Genomic DNA, 9,524 nt, shown 5'->3' on the forward strand with positions numbered 1-9,524 from the left:
TGCTATTATTTAATTATGCAAAGATAGATGCGATGTGTGTGCGTAAGCTGGTAAAATGTCAAAATGATAAAAAATTATGAATTATAATAATAGTAATAAATAATAATAATAATAATAATAATAATAATAATAATAATAATAATAATTGTAATAGAATAATAAAGTGCCGGTATTGATAAGAGGCTAATAATTTAGTAAACATAATATATATATTTTTATTTTTTTCAAAAAATATTAGAAGCTTAAAAATAGGTATTTTGGCAGAGAGGCGGGACAAAATTGGGTGTCAACATACAATTGCTATTGTAAATTGTTGGAAAATCAGCAGCAAAGCCCACATAAACAATTGAAACAAAACAACAATATTTTACTTACCAAATGAGCGGAAATTACTTCTGAAGTAATGCCCAGCCAAAAAATTGCAAAATCTATTGGTTTCGTTTTTTTCTTTGTTGAGCAAATTCTTCAAAATGACGCACCAATGGAAGAAGAAGAAGCAGGGGAAGCAACAATACTTATGAAGTAATGCCCATGTAGACACTAACGAAATCCAACCAAAAAAATTGCAAATTTGGTGGTTTAGTTTTTTTTTTTTGTTGAGCAGATTCTTCAAAATAGAACAACAATGGATGAAGAAGAAGCAGGGGAAGCAGCAATTGAAGATGAGGAAGAAGAATGGAGGGAGAAAAAGAATGAGAACAGGCGGATGAAAAAGAAGAAAGAAGAAGAAGGAGGAAGAATGAATTGAGGAAGGAGAAGAAGAACAGAGGAGGAAAAAGAGCAAAAACGGTGCAGCTATTGGCGCCCTTGTTTTTGGACCAATTTTGATATTTTAGGGTTTATATTGACTGGATCAAAGTATTAAAAATAAAACTTGAGGGCAAAATATTAAAAATAAAATTAAGGGTCAAAGTGTCAAAAAAAAAACTTTTGAACAAGGTCAAAATCTCTTAATCACTAATAAAAAAAACATCACCTCCACTTAATAATTAAAACTTGAATCACTTTTTCTCAACCACTAGCTACCGACACCCTAACCCCCCCCCCCCCCTTCCCAGTTTTTGTTCATTTTTTCAAATAGACCTGTGCCAAAGTCTTCTCTCCTAGCTCTAGCCATGTCAGAGGTACTGTTCACCTCTCCCATCCACGCCCCTTCATCTTTTCTCACACGAAATGGCCTCAAAAGCCTTCAAATCGGCTGAAAATATGACGAATCCCAGAGAACTTGGGGATTTGATGGGCAATATCAAAATTTTCAACCAAAATCATCAATTCTTGTACTTGTTGGTTGTTCCATTTTTTTTTACCGAACCCTCACCCCCACCTTGGATGATTTTCAAATTTCAATTACCCTCTTGTTTTAGTATAAATACATGGTCTTGGTGACCATCTAGACAGAGATTGATCTCCCCAACAAATCTGAATACAATTACTTCTTTTGTTCTCTGATTTCTCAGTTCGGATTTCTCTTCTTTATTCACTCTTCTGCTTTGTTTCTATTTGAATACTAAAACTTGGGTGTTGTGGTGAAAGTAGGATTCATCATCGACTTAGCCTCAGTCGTTGCACACAAACAAGGTAACCTTCGTTAAATATTTGGTTCTCTTGATTTGGTCAAGTTCACATCTGTTTGATTAATTTGTGTGTGAAAAGTGTGATTTGAGATTACTTTCCAGTGTTTTTTTTTTCAGTCTTAGAATTCCATGTTTTGTGTCTTCAAGTTGTATTGTATAATTTGATTTCATCTATGTCACTAGTTAGTGATGTTTCATGCTCATTTAGTATTTTCTTGAATATTTTTTTTAGTTCTGTGCATTCCCATTTCATGTAGATTGGTTCGAATCCAATTTTGTTTGAGTTGGACAATAAAATAAAATAAAGATCTTTTCTTTTATGCGAAAGTATGAAGCTGCTGTTATAGTATGCTTTTGTATTCTTCTCCTTAAAATTCTATTGCTAATGTTTATGCTAAGAACAACAGTAGCTTGAGTGAGACTAATTTTTTTTTAAGGTTAAGGCTTAATCACTAATCCTCTCAAATCTGAAATGAGATTTAGCATGGCTGACATGTCGCTTTCCAGTTCAACACTAGACTAAAATGAGTCGTTGCTTTCAAATTTTGTTCATAATGGTAGGTGTTTGTTTAAAAGTCGAGGTTTGACCAGGCTGGGGATTTAAAGGTTTGAAAGGGCTGCTGCGAATAGGTGTTCATCTTTTTTCCAAAATCCATCTCTGTTTTTTCCTTTTTTTAAAGGATCTCTCTTAAATCGCATGTCTAGATTAAGTTTTGATACTGAACTTATCTTAAAATGATTTTCACATGTTTCCGAACTTCATATTCGTTTCTTTTATTTAAACCAAGTTTTGTTTTTGAACCAATCTTTAACAACAGGGATATGGAGTAGTTTAGTTCACTGTTCATCTCTTGTTTGATAAGCTGGTGTATATAAACTCTTTTAAAGGATTCTCTATTGTAAAATATTAGTAAATTTGTCATTGCTTAAAATTTATTAGAATCACTTTCTTTGGAAACCTTGTTCCCCTTCTCAGAACTATTAGAGATTAGCTGATAAATTCTGAAATCCCCGATAATAGAACTATTTCAGTTATGCCTTATGTATTTTTTTTATTTCTTTCATGTAAGAGATAGTTGGTTATCATCATGTAACATATAAATTCTTGTCTTACATGGATTCTGTTGCTTTTAATTTTATTTTATGCAGTTACGAGTTAATTACCTTAATTGTTATGGGAAAAATTTGAATCAGCTTTAAAGTATTCTTCAGTGGTTAAGGGCTTATTTCAAAACAAAAATAGGTCTGGAGTTGCTTTGACATAGCTGCTAATTTGGTTCCTTCGTTTTGTTTTTCTTAAAGTCTTAAAATGAATTCTTTGAGTATATATGAGATAATTCTGTCCTATGTTGTTTGAAATGTAAAAATGGTTGAAACTCCCGGTTGCGATTTCTAAATTTCAGCTTGGTCTTTGTTTATGTTCGTAAAGAGTCCCTAACTTGTTGGAGAATATCCCTTTCCTTCTATGTTTAGTTTAATAAGAACTAGATTATGCTAAAGTGATAGTTTTACTCAGGCAGTTTGATACTTATTTGGTAATGAAAAATTCGAATTTCGGATTAGGGGTAACATCGAACAATTGAGGTTGTTTCCAGGTCTTTTTATTTGTTTCCTGTGACGACTAAGTTTTCTTTTTCTTAAAACAAGTTTCCAAAAGTTTGAACACGAAATAGTGTAGTTTTTCTTTTCGGTCCTCTTTTGTATTTAATAAACTAGTTTGAATATTCTGTAAAAGATCTTTTCTTCTTGAAGTATCGTCTAAGAGCAGCTTAATTTGTTTCACCAATTTCAGTTTGATATTTTCTCCAACTTAATGTGTTGTCTTTTCAAATAAGTTGTGTTCAAATATAAAAGATTGTTACCAAGTGCTTTAGATGATCAAGTTTTCTGTAAAAACTAATTTCAGGGAATTAGATATCCTCCTGATGTGTTTTAAGCACTGCTGTTTTTGTTTTATGTCGTGTGGGACTTGTAAGCTTACCTTCAAACCTTTAGGATAATTTTAGGTAAAGCATGCTATGAGGTCGAGGTTTACAAAAGTCATTACTTGCTTAAAATCTCTGCACTTGTTGAGTTCTCACCTTAGTTAAAAAAAAAGAAGCCTCTTTTCACCTTTTTTAATAGAATTGATGGTGTGACGATTTTAACTTTGGCGTGCCTAAAACCGACTTAAGTTCAGTCTTTACTTATTTGTTCTCGAGTGTCTAAATAATTACCAGTTCAAGCTCATACTCTCTTTTGCTTTGACAACAAGTTGAGGATAACAAGAATGTGGGGTAACATGTATCCCAATATGCTGATGCCAGTGGAGGACGATGATGACTCTGAGCAGTACTCCTTCGAGAGCGTGCCCCAGGAGGATGGTGACCAGGGTGGATTTGATGATGTTGGTGGTGGCGGCTCGGATGATGATGGTGCGACTAGCATGCTGTCGGCCGAGAGATTCCCTTTTCCCCCTTTTAATTATGCTTGGTTGCCCTTGTAGGGCCTTTTATTTTTGCAGACAATCTTTTTATTTGGTTTGCCTTGTTGGCTTGGATGTTTTTGGAAACAATTTCTGTTGGTTGTGGTTAGCCTTGTTTGGGCTTAATATGCGGATATCTTGTTGGAATATTGGACTATTTGGTTCCTGTTTTGGTAATAGTAGTTGGGTTTGCAGTAGAGACTTCAGTGGTCCTTGCCCTTGTCGGGCTTGTTTTTATATAACTGATGTTTTGGAATACTGTTACTTTTATCAGGTGTGTCAAATAGCGAAAACAGCGGAAACAGGTTGGAAACAGGGGAATTCAGGCTTTGATCTTCAGGCACGCAGCACCTGTGGCCTCTCAGACCGCTATAGCGGTCCCGCTTCGGTGGAGATGGGACCTCCACGACGGTCATGAGGTACATTGGGTATACCGCTATAGCAGTAGATGAGACGCTATAGCGGTGTCGTCATAGCGGCTGAGGGACCGTTGTGGCGGTACCATTGAATAGTAAGATCCAACATTTTTCGACAATTTGCACTCTCAGAATAACCAATTTGGAACGACGTATCTCACTTTCCCGTGTAGATACCAATTGAAATCGTCGACATACCAATTAGGCACATCGAGATACCAATTAGACTGAAGTAGCACGATTCGAAAGAAAGAAGGGAAATTTCCTAAATGCCCTATAGCCTCCCGTGGATGGGCACGGACGTCTACGTACCATTCCACAAGACTCTACTAGACATTGCTCTTGTACTTGTGAGACTAGTAACTTAGGCTCTGATACCAACTTGTCACGACCCAATTTAGGATCGCGCGGGCACCTACCTTTCCCTCTTCGGTAGGCGAACCCTCGATTCAATAATACTTCGATTAATAAAGACAATTTGACAAATCAGATAATTAAGTACAATCAACAGTGGAATTCAATTCATTTAATAACTTAAGATTGAAGGTGTTTACAACAGTTAAATGATTACAGATTTATTCCGACTCCCCACGACCTAGTCTAGACTAGTACAAGAGCGACTAATGACCCCGACTACTACAACATTCTACGACTCAACCTCCATCCCGGAATGAAGTGGGAGGAGGCCTTTAAGATAGGCACCACGCATTTCCGGACATGTCGCAATCAACAACTTGAAAACACTCTACACCCCCAAAAGGGTGTAGCAAGAACAGTATCAGTACAATCAACACGTACTGAGTAAGTATCATAGGTCGACAATGGTTAGAAACACATATCAGTAAAAAAAATCACAAATAAGCAGGATAAACAACTAGATCAAAACTATACATCTATTTACCGCATATTATAATATCAAGGTTCTTATCCTACATCCTTTGTAGGCCAAACATATCACCGATCCTAAGAATAATTCTAAGAGATAAATCTACATGTATAAGGCAATCCAAATGTAATCAAGTACATGTCATCGCCTAAGTAGCACATCTAATCCCAATTATACCAAGTCCCGATAGGTCCAATCCGAATCCAACATTACAAGTACAACACCAAATCATCTCAATATATACTGCTATGCAATGCAATAATGTATGTATGCAATGCAATGCCATGCAAATGCTCTGTACACATGTACTCCGGACGGAAATATCGACGCATCGGTAGCACAACTCAAGGTGCCTCGCGAAGTCTAAGTGCCACCCGTCGCGGATCTTTGCCCAACAGACAGATGAGACCCCAGATCTTTGCCCACCGAGGGTTCTAACTGGCACCACCCTGGGGGACCCACGGAGTCCATGCAGTCACTCAATCCACGATTCTGGAATAAAAAATGGATATCGGACTCTCACGTCACCAAAGTAGAAACTGAGCCCAGCCCATCACAGTGTTTCATTAAATATCATTAGTATCTAAACAATATATATCATGAAGAATGAAAGTGGGTGCAATACATGAATCCACATCAATAATCATGCTCAATATCGACAGTATATCCGAATCACAAGTACCAGTAGTGGGTACGCCAACAACATTGAAATCAAGATGGTAAAATAGAATCCAATGTCCACCAACAATACATGGCATTGAGCCCACACAATAGAACAATCAATTCACAGTACGATGCTACCACTTTCTCTATCAAACATTCCTATATGATAGATCATCTTCTACTTACAAGACATAATTACTACCAGTCTAGAATTAGATTTTCTATCGTTGATATGTTTTGTCCTTTCGATTATCAACTAGATTCACTATTAATTACATAACCCAAATTAATTGCATATTACGGAATTCCTCATCGTGAGACATAGAAAATAAGTACCACTCACTACTTCCAAGTCACATAAACCCACCGAGACTCACGATAACCAAATTAAGAATCCTAAAGAATCTACAGGCCACAAGCCCGAACATACAATCACATAATAATACCATCCTATGATTCCATCCAGTCCCCCGATTCCTACGCATGCATTCTCCGTTCCTTCTAATACATGAATATGGGAAACTAACCGGAGTCTACTAGAAGGAAAGCCATAACCTACCTCATGGCCGAGCGGGTACCACGAACATCCATTGATTCTTCAACTCGATCACCACATTGTAATCCACACGAAAGAGCTTGGAGACAACCATGAGGCCCAAGAATAGAAATTACCATTAGAATCCTGATAAGAGATTTTGGATTAATAGGGAAGGTTTGGGATCTTAACCCACTTCTAGATTCTATCTATAATAACACTAGGTGATCTACCAACTTTTAAGCTTATATTGAGAAAGACACATTTTCAAGATCCATGGAAGAACTCATTTTTAAGAAGAAAGAAGGTAGGAATCTAGGTTATTAACTCATTTAGGTGAAGAATATGGAAGATTGCTTAATGGAATCCATGTGAAGGATAAGCTAACCCAACATTCCCCCAACTCTAGGGATTTGGAATACCCATTTGGTGGTTTTCTAGGTGAAGACCTTTAGGAGTAATTTACTAGGTGTAAGAAGAATTTGAAATTGTTAGAAGGATTATCATGACCAACAATTTGATTATTTTGACTTCCCAAAGGGCCTGGGCGGTTGGAATTTAGGGTTAGGAGAAAAATTGGACCAATTTCCGAAATAAGGTCTTAAATAGGTAATTCACTATACGTGACCACCCCAGCAGCATGTTCACCGCTTTGGCGGTACCGCTAGGGCGGCTGAGTGGCCACTATGGCGGTCTACTAGCCCAATTCTCTAACCGCCATGGCGATTCTTCAACCGCTACAGCGTAACTGCTGTAGCGCCTTTTCTGCCACTGTGGTGGCCCAACTAGGTCTGGTGGCCCACATTTCAAATTCTCATGTGCTGCGCACAACAGTTTTTAAATTACTTAGAGATTTGCAAAATATAACTGAATGAAGACATTTTTAAGGTGTCAGAGTTGCGAGTTTCCTTGAATTTCACAGTAACGATGAAACGGGTCGTTACATCAGATACCAAGTGAACAACCGTTCGTCCTCGAACAGCAAGGTAGGGTGCAGGCGCGGACGGTAATGCAGTTAGCTGCCAGGACTTAATAGTACATTCTTACTCTCGTATCTTGAATTTAACAGAAGGACATAGGACAATTAACGTAGTCGAGGAACCTTTCGTGACTCAGTGCTCTCAGACGTAACTCTATAGAAATCACCCGATTAAACTCGACCCTCCGAGGTCACGTACCCACCCATAGTGGTGATCATCTAAGTTACTCGGACTCAGGTGTGGGTGTTTGACACGGGTACGGATCCGAAGATCGGATCCTTCATGATCTAAATTTTAGGATTCGGGGATACGGATTTAGGTACGGGTACGGGTACGGGTGCAGGGATACGACAAACTAATAAATTGAAAATCTAAAAATATAAATCTAAAAATATGCATAATAATGAGATATTATGTAGAAAAATTACATGTAACTTGTGCCTTACAGAGTGTAGTAACTAAGTCTTTTATTTATGAGGACCGAGAAGCCTATGCCTATCTCTCCAAAATGGCACGATTCATCAATTTTCCTACAACTCACACAACAAAGTATTAAAATAAGATATTATAAACCTATTGAAATAAAACAAATAAAACTTAAAAAATAGATATAGAGATATAAAGCAAATGAAATTATGAAACATACCCTTAGAAGTTAGAACTAAACAAACTAACATAGAGTCACAAGTCAAAAGTTTTAAATAATTAGCTATTTAAATTATGAAATTAAGTTAGTCAAATGACCACAAAAAGTGTTACACAAATTGCAAGTTCACAAACCAAAAATAAGTACATAACATGCACATTTAGACTAAGCTAGACTTGTCACTTGAGGCATTCTACATGAGTACATTCTATTCAAAGGTCATCTTCCTCAATCTCTTCAATGGCAACTTCTTGCAAATCTTCAACTTCCTCTTCAAAGAAGATTCCTTCTAGTTGACGTTCATCTATTGACAATTCAACTAGATCATCGATACTTTCATCAATATTAAAATGATCTCCGCCTAAAATAACACCAAAATGAATTTAGAAGATTGTGCGAGAAACTTATCATGCTAAAAGAATTACTCAAGAAATATCAAATGATGGATATGTAGATATACCTATATCCCAATATTTGCTTGGACCATTTGTATATTTTTCCTTTCTTCGAGAGAGCAAGCGAAGATTATAATGCACAAACACTAAATCTTCGGCTCTAGAAGTAGCTAGCTTGTTTCTCTTAATACTATGGATCAATGAAAAAGTGCTCCAATTCCTTTTGCAACAAGATGAAGAAGCCGATTGGTAAAGCAATTTGTAAGCCAAACTTTGTAAAAGTGGAGCATTTATACCATGGTTAGCCCACCAAGATAGAGGCTCCTCATACCTCATAGTATCAAGCACATGAGGTTGACCAAAGTAACCATTCCCACAACAAAATGCCCCATACTCCAAAAAAGCTTGCTTTAAGTCTTTTGGATCCTTAAAAAATCTTTCAAAGCATTGGACCCTATTTTGTGAAATCTCTACATCTTCATTAGGAGCTTGTCTTCTTATCCCATTGCCTTCACCTCTAAGCCACGATTCATGATAATATTTTGGAACCAATGAATGTGCCATATAATGCAACAGAGTATTACTTTTATTCCACCCAGCCACAAGAATTGCATTAATGGTATCAAAAAAATTTGATTAGCCGGTAATAAGATCATTCCCCTCATGCTCAAATACAATTACCTTCACCTTTTCAATCATTGTATCCCACATATCATAAATAAGGTGCAATTGTGGACAATCAAGGTCGGCACTTCTAAGCATGGACACAATTGGCTCCGTACACTTCAAAAAGTAAGCAATAGTATCCCACCATCCGTCATCCATCACAAGATATTTTATGTCACGTGCTTTAGCTTCAATTATTTCATCTCCCTTATAATTCTTCCATTCGTCATCCATCACCATTTTTTCCAATGACTTTTTTACTGTTTTAATACGAGAAATCATAATAATATGGGAAGCAA

General features: G+C 36.7%; 1 long non-coding RNA gene across 1 annotated transcript; it reads left to right on the forward strand.

The window, feature by feature from the left end:
- Positions 1-978: 978 nt before the first annotated feature.
- Positions 979-4,235, forward strand: LOC132640921 (uncharacterized). The gene is made up of 2 exons (XR_009582496.1): positions 979-1,578; positions 3,829-4,235. It is a non-coding gene; the product is annotated as an uncharacterized LOC132640921 (long non-coding RNA).
- Positions 4,236-9,524: the final 5,289 nt, after the last annotated feature.

This window comes from Lycium barbarum, chromosome 5 (assembly GCF_019175385.1).
Source record: "Lycium barbarum isolate Lr01 chromosome 5, ASM1917538v2, whole genome shotgun sequence".
Lineage (NCBI taxonomy): Eukaryota > Viridiplantae > Streptophyta > Magnoliopsida > Solanales > Solanaceae > Lycium > Lycium barbarum.